The following is a 10,560-nucleotide window of genomic DNA, read 5'->3' on the forward strand; positions in this document are numbered from 1 at the left end:
CTCTTGCACTCCTGGTGGGAATGTAAATTCATACAGCCACTGTGGAGAACAGCACGGAGATTCCTTTAAAAAAAAAAAAAGAAATACCCTATGACCCAGCAATCCCATTACTGGGCATATACCCTGAGAAAACTATAATTCAGAACGACACATGTACCCCAATATTCTTTGCAGCACTATTTACAATAACCAGGACACGGATACAACCTAAACGTCCAATGACAGATGAATGGGTAAAGAAGACGTGGTACATATACACAGTGGAATACTACTCAGCCATATAAGGGAATGAAATTGGGTCATTTGGAGAGATGAGGCTGGAACCAGAGCCCATTATACAGACTGAAGTTAAGTCAGAAAGAAAGAGACATATCATATATTAATCCATATATGTGGAATCTAGAAAGATGGTCCAGATGAACCTATTTGTAGGGTCGGAACAGAGACACGGACACAGAGAATGGACAGGTGGACACGGGGGAAGGGGTCGGTAGGATGAATTGGGAGACTGGGATTGACACATGCTGAATGTAAAATAGCTAGCTAGGGGGAAGCGGCTGTATAGCACAGGGAGCTCAGCCCGGCGCTCTGTGATGACCAAGAGGGGTGGGATGGGGAATGGAAGGTCCAAGAGGGAGGGGATGTATGTACACATACAGCTGATTCACTTCACTGTACAGCAGAAATAGTACAACATTGTAAAGCAACTACAAAAAGTGAAGTGAAAGTCCTTCAATTGTATCCGACTCTTTGCGACCCCAAGGACTGTAGCCCACCAGGCACCTGTGTCCATGGAATTCTCCAGGCCAGAATACTGGAGTGGGTAGTCATTCCCTTCTCCAGGCCATCTTTCCAACCCAGGGATCGAACGAACCCAGGTATCCCACAGTGCAGGCAGATTCTTTACCATCCGAGCCACCAGGGAAGCCCAATTATACTCCAATAAAAAAATAATAGAATAAATAAATTAAAATCTGGTTTGTTCTTCCCTACACCTCTGGCAGCATGGGACACATGTGGCCCATTGTACAGATGGTACAGAAAGAGGCAGGGACACAGTGCAACCTAGAGAACCCAGGTCTCTGAGGTTTAAATCCCACTGCTGTTTGCTGGACGTACCACTTTGAGCAAAGTTTTTCACTTCTCTGGATCTCAGGCTCCTTGGTCCTAAAACAAGGAGGAAGCTTATGGTGATAAACCATATCCTTCTCATGGGTTGTTGAGGATTAAATGAGTAAAAGCGCTTAATCCAGGGTCTGGCTCCTCTTGAGTGCTTGGCAGTTGTTGGCCCTTCCCTGGGGCAGCGGCCCCATGAGGAAGAGGCTGAGCTCTGCCAGGCCCCAGGCAAAGCTGGCAGCATCCACCACACTGCAATGGCCCGGGCAGCACAATGTGTAGGCTGCGCTGAGAGCTGCAGGTCTGAGCTCCAGCCTCCACCCTGGACTGGGCAGCCCTGGGACCCAAGTGAGCAGGCAAAGTGCTGAGCTGGTCTGAGGTGGAGGGCAGACTCAGCAGTTCTGGCCTCAGGGTGGGATGAATGGCCTGCAGTTGATGGGGGATTGCCTTAAAATGGAGGTTTCTTGTGTCTGTAATTACTCCCTACCTCAAAGCCTCCTTAGCTTTAAAGGGCCAAGGCTCCATTAGCATTTGTGGAAAGGAAGTCCAGGGTCATCCCGCCCACTTTCTATAAGAGCTAAATAGCAATGCCTCCCTGTTCCTTATCCAGATGGCCGCTGCAGTCTCTTTTGCTCTACAAACTTCATGTCTTGGTTTTTCAGAGACCAGGTGACTCAGTCACTGGGTGTCATGGCTTCCCCACCAAGTACCCAGGAACCAGTAGGGCTGGGTTCAAATCCTGCCCAAGTTCTTCCTAAGTTCATAGAGGTGAGGAAATTTACATCCATAGTCTCAGTGAGTCTTCACAAACCTCCCCCTTCCCAATTTCCAGCTCCTTGTATGTCAGGTTGGCAAAAACAGACTTATCCATAGAAAGTGCTAGTTGCCCAGTTAGAATCATATCCAGTACCCAACGTGTCTTCTGGAAATGGTCTCTGATTTTCTCTGGAGGAACATTCCCCTTCCTACTCTCAATTCTTAGAGTAAGGCTGACCCTTCCCCAGCCCCAGTTGCCCACGTGACCTTTGTGTGGCCAATGAGAGGGCCACATGCTTCTGATCACTGAGATTGGTTCAGCCTTGGGCACATGACTCAAGTTAAACCAGTAAGGCTGCATTCTAGACTTTAATTGAAACTGATAGGAAGAAACTCCAATTTTCCTGAACTTAGAGCTGGAAGGGTATCTATCACACTGGAGCTTCCAGGGGCTCTAAAACAAAAGGGCCAGTTTAAGCCAACACCAAGGAGAGAGAAACAATTTTCTCATGATAGTATTTGAGCTTCTGGATCCAGCTATGCCTGAAGTCCATACCCCTGAATTTCTCAGTTACATTAGCCAATAAATTCCTTCTCTTTCTTTTTTTTTTCTTTTGCTTAACCAGTTGGAATTGAGTTAATGTTGTTGGTGTTTAGTCGCTAAGTCATGTTCGACTCTTTTGCAAACCCATGGACTACAGCCTGTCAGGCTTCTCTGTCCATGGGATTTCCCAAGCAAGAATACTGGAATGGGTTGCCATTTCCTTCTCCCGGGGATCTTCCTGACTCCAGGATGGAACTCGTGTCTCCTGCATTGCCAGCTGGATTCTCAACTGCTAAGCTACCTGGAAAGCTGAGTTAATGTTATTTGTACCCAAAAGAGTCTTGACTAATTCAAGAATAAACAGGTTGAAAGGAGAGGGACAGAGCCCTGTGGCACAGCTGTAGTGACATCCATCTGGGCTGACAGCAATCCCTGAGTCAGTAATCCAGGAGATGTCAGGGTCGACTGTTTGATCAGCCAGTTGTAGACCGTGCCCTGTGTTCCAGCCTCAGGGTACCATCTTGGCCTCACCAACATCAGGCGCAGAGCTTTGTAGGCACCTTAGGCACCCTGTGTCCTAGTGCCCGGTCAGGAAAAAAGATTTGGTTCCTTGCCCTGACTTATTCTTTGTGAATGACCTAGAGCTGTTTCAGGGTCCCTAAACATTCTTTGTGAAGGTTTCTTGGAGGATTGGGCTGGAACCAGTGTCAGGCTTACAGACAACGACACTCAGCAGCTGCAGAGGGGCTCTCTCTGGAGACCCAAGCCAGCCTGGGAGGCCCATCCTCCAGCCCTGGAAAAGTAGGCAGAGGCAACAGGATCTGACAGCCCAGACTCGGAGGAAAGGGAAGCAGAAAGGGGAGCGGGCAGGAGAAAAAAGGGCTACTTCAAAGCTCATAAAATCACAGTGAGTTGGACTGCCCAAGATGAGCGCTGGCTGCTTCCTAAATTATGCAGATATGTGCAAATTTTATGCAAATTAGCCACACAAAGGTGGCAGGGGGCACTTGCTGACAGCCTGGCTCTGGAGCCTTCTCAGTCAGTCAGCCTCAGTCTCGTGCAGGGAGCTGAGCGGAGGAGCTGTCACCCACCAGGCAGCAAGAAGGGAGGGGACAGGATCTGCCTTATCTCAGCTTCCTGCCAACTTCCCCTCTGGAGGAGACCGCCCCCCAGGTTTGGCCCTCTACCCTACCCTCTGCATCTGGCTTCTGGCCTGGACTGTTAGCTTAGAAATAACCACGGATGGCTGGGCCTTTCTGATCACCTGGTCCAGCCACTCCCTTCCCGTTATACTGATGAGGAAACAGAGGTCCAGACTAGGAAAGGGACCTGCCCTGTCCCTTGAGAAGCTATTGATTGACTCGATAGTCTGAACCACCCACCCACCACCTCCCAGAAGAGTTGGCTTGTGCATGGTCAAGGTAGGCAGCCATCTATTTACTTCCTACCCCACCTCAGACTTCAAATATTTTTCTTAGCTGTCACAGTATTAAGATTCTACTGTTTGTGCTCTGGGTCTTTGGATGTGGTGAGTCATCACAGAGCTTGGGGCCAGAAGCTGGCAAAGTTTGGTTCCTACAGTAGGGATGCTGGACTTCAAGCACTAGATGATCTAACTGCTTTGTAAATCTGTGTTGGGCCCCCTTATTCCCTGAGAGGTGGAACCTCCTTGGAGATTATTCCAGACCTGGGTTTCCTAGCCCCACCCTGGCAGCCACCTGGATTGCCTGCATCTTCAATTTTTCATATTCTTCCTATCCTCTAATCACATTGAGAAAATAATCACAAAAATGACTTATCTTTGTTGAGCAGTTGCTTTGTGTCAGGCATCGTTATAAGAAATTGGGATCCTCACAACAACTCTCTGGGTTAGAATTTATTATTATTCCCATTTCAGAGATAAGGGTACTATGGCACAGAAAGGCAAAGACAGTTGTTCATGGTTGTACATCCAATAAACGATGAGGTGAGAGGGTTACCCAGGTGTGTCTGGCTCCAGGACACACACTTAGGAGACCTGCTCAATGCTGTCTCCCTTCTCCTCCAGGAAGTCTGCCCTACTTGTGTGATGCTAAAGCCATCTGTCAATGTCAGGGCCTCATTCATTGATGGATCCAGGCCTTGGGCTGCTTCCAGAACCCCTGAAGCCCCAGAGTTCAAACTCTGTGGCTCTGGTTGCAATTTATCTGCCAGGCCTGGTAAGAGCTGTCTGAGGGGAGATGGCAGGGCTCCCCTCTCCTGTTCCCACCAGGGCACATCCCACTGTGGTCAGGCACAGAGTTAGGCACCCCCGGCCTGAAGAGCTTTTCCAGCACTCAACACACAGATACCCAATTCTTCATGTTGGACCCTCCCTCCCTGCCCAGCAACATTGGAGGAAAAAAAAAAGAGACAGAGAAATTTATCCTTGTATTCTCTTATTTGTCTCCTCACCTCATGCTCCCCAAGGCATGAGTCAGCTCTCCAGTTCTTTGTCCCCTGGAGCCCAGGGATTCTCAGAGACCATCCCTACTTAAGCCTCCCAGAATGCTTTGCTTCCTCTGGGATGGAACGTGGAGTCCAGCTGGAGGTGCCAGGAAGGCCCTTAGGGATGCTCAGGTCCAGCTCAGGGTAAGATAGATAGGGACGCTGAATCAGGTTAGAGATGGGGTCCTAACTAGGTTTCCCAGACTCCTTCCTCTGCTCCAGGTGTTCTGAAAAGACTGTGTCTTAATCCACAAAGTTCGAACCTCTTTGGGAAACACAGATGCTTCTGAGAATCTGAAGAAAGCTCTAAATCATGCCCTAACACAGAGATATGAAGGGACAAGAAAGGAAGGCCCTAGCTTTTCATCCCCAGCCAACAAATCTCCAGTCATGCTGCTTTCCCTTTGACCCCAAACCTAGCCTCGGACCCACAGCCTGAGCAAACCTGAGCTCTGCCTGACTCCACCAGTGCCTGTGCAGATTCTAGGGCCTGCTTCTCAGCCACCTGATGCCACAATGGAATGAGATCAGGCACCTTGTGCAAGCCCTGTGGCGACCCTGCTCTTCCCAGGAGGGGCCCTAGTCCATCTGTCACCACTGACAACTAACCTGCAAGGCCCAGGTGGTCAGAGACCTGTGGGGCTCCAGACCTGGCATCATCTGGTGGGGGAGCCCAAAGGCCAAAGGGGGGCAGCCAGGGCAGATGGATGGACTTGGGCTGTGCAGTCAGGGAAAGTGGCTGTGTGGCCTGGGGCAAGACACCTCACCTGAGCTGCAGTATCTGTGTCTGTAAATGAAATCCCCGCTGCCGCACAGGACTGAAGTAAAATAGACCCTGATGCTGGGAAAGATTGAGGGCAGGAGGAGGAGTGGGCAACAGAGGACGAGATGGTTGGATGGCATCACTGACTCAATGGACATCAGTGTGAGCAAACTCCAGGAGACAGTGAAGGACAGGGAAGCCTGGTGAGCTGCAGTCCATGGGGTCGCAAAGAGTCAGACATGACTTAGTGACTGAACAGCAACAAGCATCCAAATTTCCTAGCACAGAGCCTCGCATACAGCAAACATTCAGAGAAAGTAAACTCCCAGCTCCGTACCCTGGCTCGTGGCCCTGAATGGTGGTGTCATCAAGTCCCGGTCAAGCCCAAGCTGCCTTCCGAGCATCTTGCTTTGCAGCCGTCAGTGACCTCTCCACTCCAGCCTCCTCCCACAGCATCTCGTGTTTCCCCTTCTAGGACTGTCTTGGGTGAGAGAGGATGGGTAGTAAGAGGTGTGGCATTCTGTAACAGGCAGCATTCTTAACCCCACCACTGCCATCTCACTGCCTGAAATGCCATTCTACAGGCATCTGTTCTTGGGCTCAGCATACAGCTTCTCCCAGCAGAGGGAGCATGCCTTTGGCCCTTCCTACTCAGGGGCCGTTTTCAGGTATTTTCCTTTGGCTGAGTGGGCCCCATGTACCTCGGGTCTGAAAGGAGGTCTCAACTAGACCAAGAGAGCAGGATCATTAAAGATATTCCCAGCATCCCTATTTGTAATAGTGTAAAACCAGAAACAACCTGAATGCCCATATATAGGGGAGTTGTTAGGCCAGCTAAGACCCATCCTTTGTAAGAAACACCTGGAAGCAGTTGAGATCTCCCAAGCTTACGGGGGAAAAAAGTAAATCCCAGGACAAGATGTATCTAGTAGGATCCTAGTTATGTTGTATAACAGCCTCTTATCTGTGCACATGTAGGTATTTTGTGTGTAAATATAATATGTAAGGGAAGGTCTGCAAGCTACATATCACACTGCTAACAATGGTAAACAGCAGAGGATGCTCTGTAGGGAAAGAAGCCTCCTGTGTGATATGCTTGTACACTGAGTTTTTGTGGTAAAAATGTATTCATGTATTCCTATTACTAGAATATATGCTTAAATATTTTTAAGATCATAAGAGCATCTCGGGTGGCTCAGATGGTGAAGAATCTGCTTGTAATATAGGAGACTTGGGTTTGATCCTTGGGTCAGGAAGATTCCCTGGAGAAAAGCATGGCAACCCACTCCAGTATTCTTGCCTGGAGAATTCCATGGACAGAGGAACCTGGCGGGCTGCAGCCCATGGGGTCACAAAGAGTCGGACACGACTGAACGACTAACCCTTTCAGCTTCCCTGGTGGCTCAGAAAGTAAAGAATCTGTCTGTAATGCTAAAGAATCTGCCTGCAATGCGGCAGACCCAGGTTCGAGCCCTAGGTCAGGAACGTCCCCTGGAGAAGGGAATGGCTACCCCTCCAGTATTCTTACCTAAAAAATTCCATAGACAGAGGAGCCTGGTGGGCTACAGTCCATGGAGTCGAAAAAAGTCGGACATGACTGAGCGACTAACACAAGACTATAAAATTAAAACACACACGCACACACATGTTTCCAAAGGCTGGGCAGGGTAAGGAGGCCCTGCCTTAGCTTCCCTGGCACCAGATGGGCCCCTACCTGGCTCCACTCTGGCACCCCAGCAGTCCTGCTCTCCCAACCCACTCATCATAGCCAAGCTCATTAGCTCTTTCTGCTGCCCCTGGTTTTGACCTCAGAGTCTCAGAAACCTCAGCTCTCTTTTCACAACTTCCCATCAGCCCTGCTCTGTGGCCATCCCTCACCACTGATCCGACTCAGATCCTACCAGCTTTATATTTTCCAGCCACGCAGGGAAGAAGTCATGAACCCGGGACAAGTTGTGGTGAGGCCCAGGAGTTGTGGTCTCTTTAGAGCCCATGGAAACATCCTCTTCGCAGAATAATGGAGCCTTGAGTCTGTCATACTTTGAGAAGGAAAGAGCCCAAGCTTGAGCTTTGTCCTACGCCTGGGGACACTGGGAGAGATAAAGGAGGAAGAGAAGACCTAGCTCTGCACTTAGGGAGCCCCTGTCTGGGGAACCCTGCAGGGTCCCCTTGAGCACCAAGCAGCAATGAAGCTCAATAACTGACCAATCTTCTCGCCTTTCAGATAGGGTAAATGAGGCTCAGGGAGGGAAAATGACTTGCCCAGCACAAGCCCCAGAGTAAGTCTCTGCACAGAGGCTCATCCCTGAGGTTTGGCCTTTGTGTGTCCTTCCCTACCAGCTTTCAGTGGCAGGGAAGTCTAGAGCCCCCGGCAAGAAGCTGACACGGCAGAATCAGCGAAACCCACAGGACCAGGGGCACGACAGGAACACACGCAGCTGGGCCGTGGCCCAGGGAAAATATTGATTTTCTGGCTAATAAAGCCCAATTCCATGAAAGCTACAACTCCAGACTGAGAAAATCCATCAGTGTTTCATAAATATTTGAAAGTGTCCGATTGATTATCATCCTGGGATGGTCGCATCCTCGGGTCTGAGGCCGGTCAGGGATGGGAGGGAGGCCCAGCTCTCGGCACTCCATGAAAGCCCCCGGATCTCTTAGTCATCCATTCAGAAGATGGTTGTGTTTGTATTTGCTTCTGAAAGTAAATGAAACCCTGAAAGGACACATGAGAAACTAAAAGCCAGGCCTGCAGAGCAGCAAGAGGGAGGGAAGGTTTTTACCCTATGTTATAACTTTTACTTTTTTATTTTTTAAACATATGAATGTTTTTTTTCTTCAAAATAATAAATTAAAATGTTAAGCTGCTCCTGGGGCCATTATCTCCCTAGTCCTGAATAGACGCAGTAAAGAAGATGAAAGTGATAATTGTGCAGTCATGTCCAACTCTTTGGGACCCCATGGACTGTAGCCCTCTGGGCTCCTCTGTCTTTGGAATTCTCCAGGCAAGAATACTGGAGCGTGTAGTCATTCCCTTCTCCAGGGTATCTTCCCAACCTAGGGATTGAACTTGGGTCTCCTGCATTGCAGGCAGATTCTTTACCATCTGAGCCACCAGGGAAGCCCAGTAGAGAAGGTCGGAAGGTACAAACATGGACCTCCCTAGGGGCAGTTGACTGGGGGCAAGGGGAGAACCAGTTGTCACATGGGCTTCTCTATCACCTCTAGGCGTGAGATCGTGCAGCTTCTGTCACACTGTGGGCCAGCCAGGTCCAGAAGGCACAGAGCTCAGGTGAGGATGAAATTCTTAAGTGAGCCTGAATATTTAGGGAGATGCTCTCTGTACTGCAGACGTGAGCAATACAGGGGGGTACAAGCATACTTGTGACCGAAAGCATCCTGGGGCCATGCTCTCTGGACTTCCTGCCCCCAACTTAATGCCGCTGAGCTGGTCTTCAGTGGCCAAGGGTTGCTTGCCTCAATCATGCAAAAAGTATTGGAGCTGAACAGGCCCTCAGGGGCTGTCCAGTCCTCTAGCATCCATCCCTACTGATTTTACGGATGCACAAACTGAGGCCCGAGAAGAGGGTGTTGTCCAGTGTCACAGGGCACATCAGTGACAGGGCTGGACCTCAAACCTAGACAATTTATGGCCTGTAAGCCAAACTTCATTCAACAATGTATGGCAAAACCTCCTTTACCCTTGTATCCTTGGCTATGAGGCGGGGGTCACTTGGCTATAGCCTCTCCTTCCCAGAGTTCTGCCCAGAGTCAAGGAGGCTGGAGACAGACCTCGTCCAGTGTTCCCTGAGTCCAACTAGGTGTTCCTGAGACACAGAGCTCCCTCGGCAGCCTCAGGCCCGCTGCCTTCCCCCAGCAGATCCTAGACCCTCAGGCCTCTGCCCCAGCAGAGCCTGCCAGCCTGACATAAACAAGGAGAGTTCCCGCCTCTTCCAGGGCAGTTCTCAGTCAGTCCGAGGCCCCAGAGAAGGCCCAGGGGTACAGTGAGTACAATTCCTGCTGTAAGAGCACAAGCCCCAAGGGCCCGAGTGCCCGGAAGCGGGTGCAGGAGAATCCCCTGTGGAGGGAGGCTGAGCCAGGCCTCAGGACGCTGCTGCTCACCACTTTAGCTGGGGTCCCCTCCCTTTCCTCACGCTGATGCACCTGGACACACACACATGAGCACACAGGTGTGCAAGCATGTTTTACAGGCACACACAGGGACAAGTGAAATATGTGCACCTGAGTGTATTTGTCCCCCCGCCACACACACACACACGCACACACATACGCACATGCACACACACACGTACACACACACATACATGGACAAGCAGTGAGGGACAGCAGAACTTGGAGTCACAGGGGACTGGGGTTGGGCTCAGGGTGGTCTGAGGCTTAAACGGCCAGACAGGACGTCCATCAACCCCTCACAGGGAGGCCAGGGAGCAGGCAGGGTTGGGGACTCTGGCAAACCAGGGTCTCCCACCTCCCAACTTGGGTTCCCTGCCCTATCCCCAGGTTTCTCAGGAAGAGGGGGACAGGGGAGGGGAGGGGCCTGGTGACATTGCCTCCAGCACGGTCATATGTTCACACTCCCCTACACTCCATGGTGTGAAGGTGTGGGTGTGAGCCGGAGTCAGAGGGCCTCCTTAGGACATCGTTCTGTGCTAATTAGTTCCCGCAGCCTGGGCCTGCCTGGCAGAGATAGAGACCCCCTTGCTGCCCGGCCCAGTCCCTGCCGGCCTTCTGTCTTTGCTGTCCTCCTCGCCCACCCCAGCCAACCACCTTCTCCCTCTCTACCCTCCTGCTCTCACCTGTCACCTCTCTCTTCTCTGGGCTGAGCTCCATGGGTTCTCCCGGGTTCCTGCACTCCCTCTCCCAACAAATTCCCGGCTCACAGACACTTGGTTGG

The sequence above is a fragment of the Moschus berezovskii genome, chromosome 21, assembly GCF_049115385.1.
Source record: "Moschus berezovskii isolate FMDL1 chromosome 21, NW_MosBer_1.0, whole genome shotgun sequence".
Lineage (NCBI taxonomy): Eukaryota > Metazoa > Chordata > Mammalia > Artiodactyla > Moschidae > Moschus > Moschus berezovskii.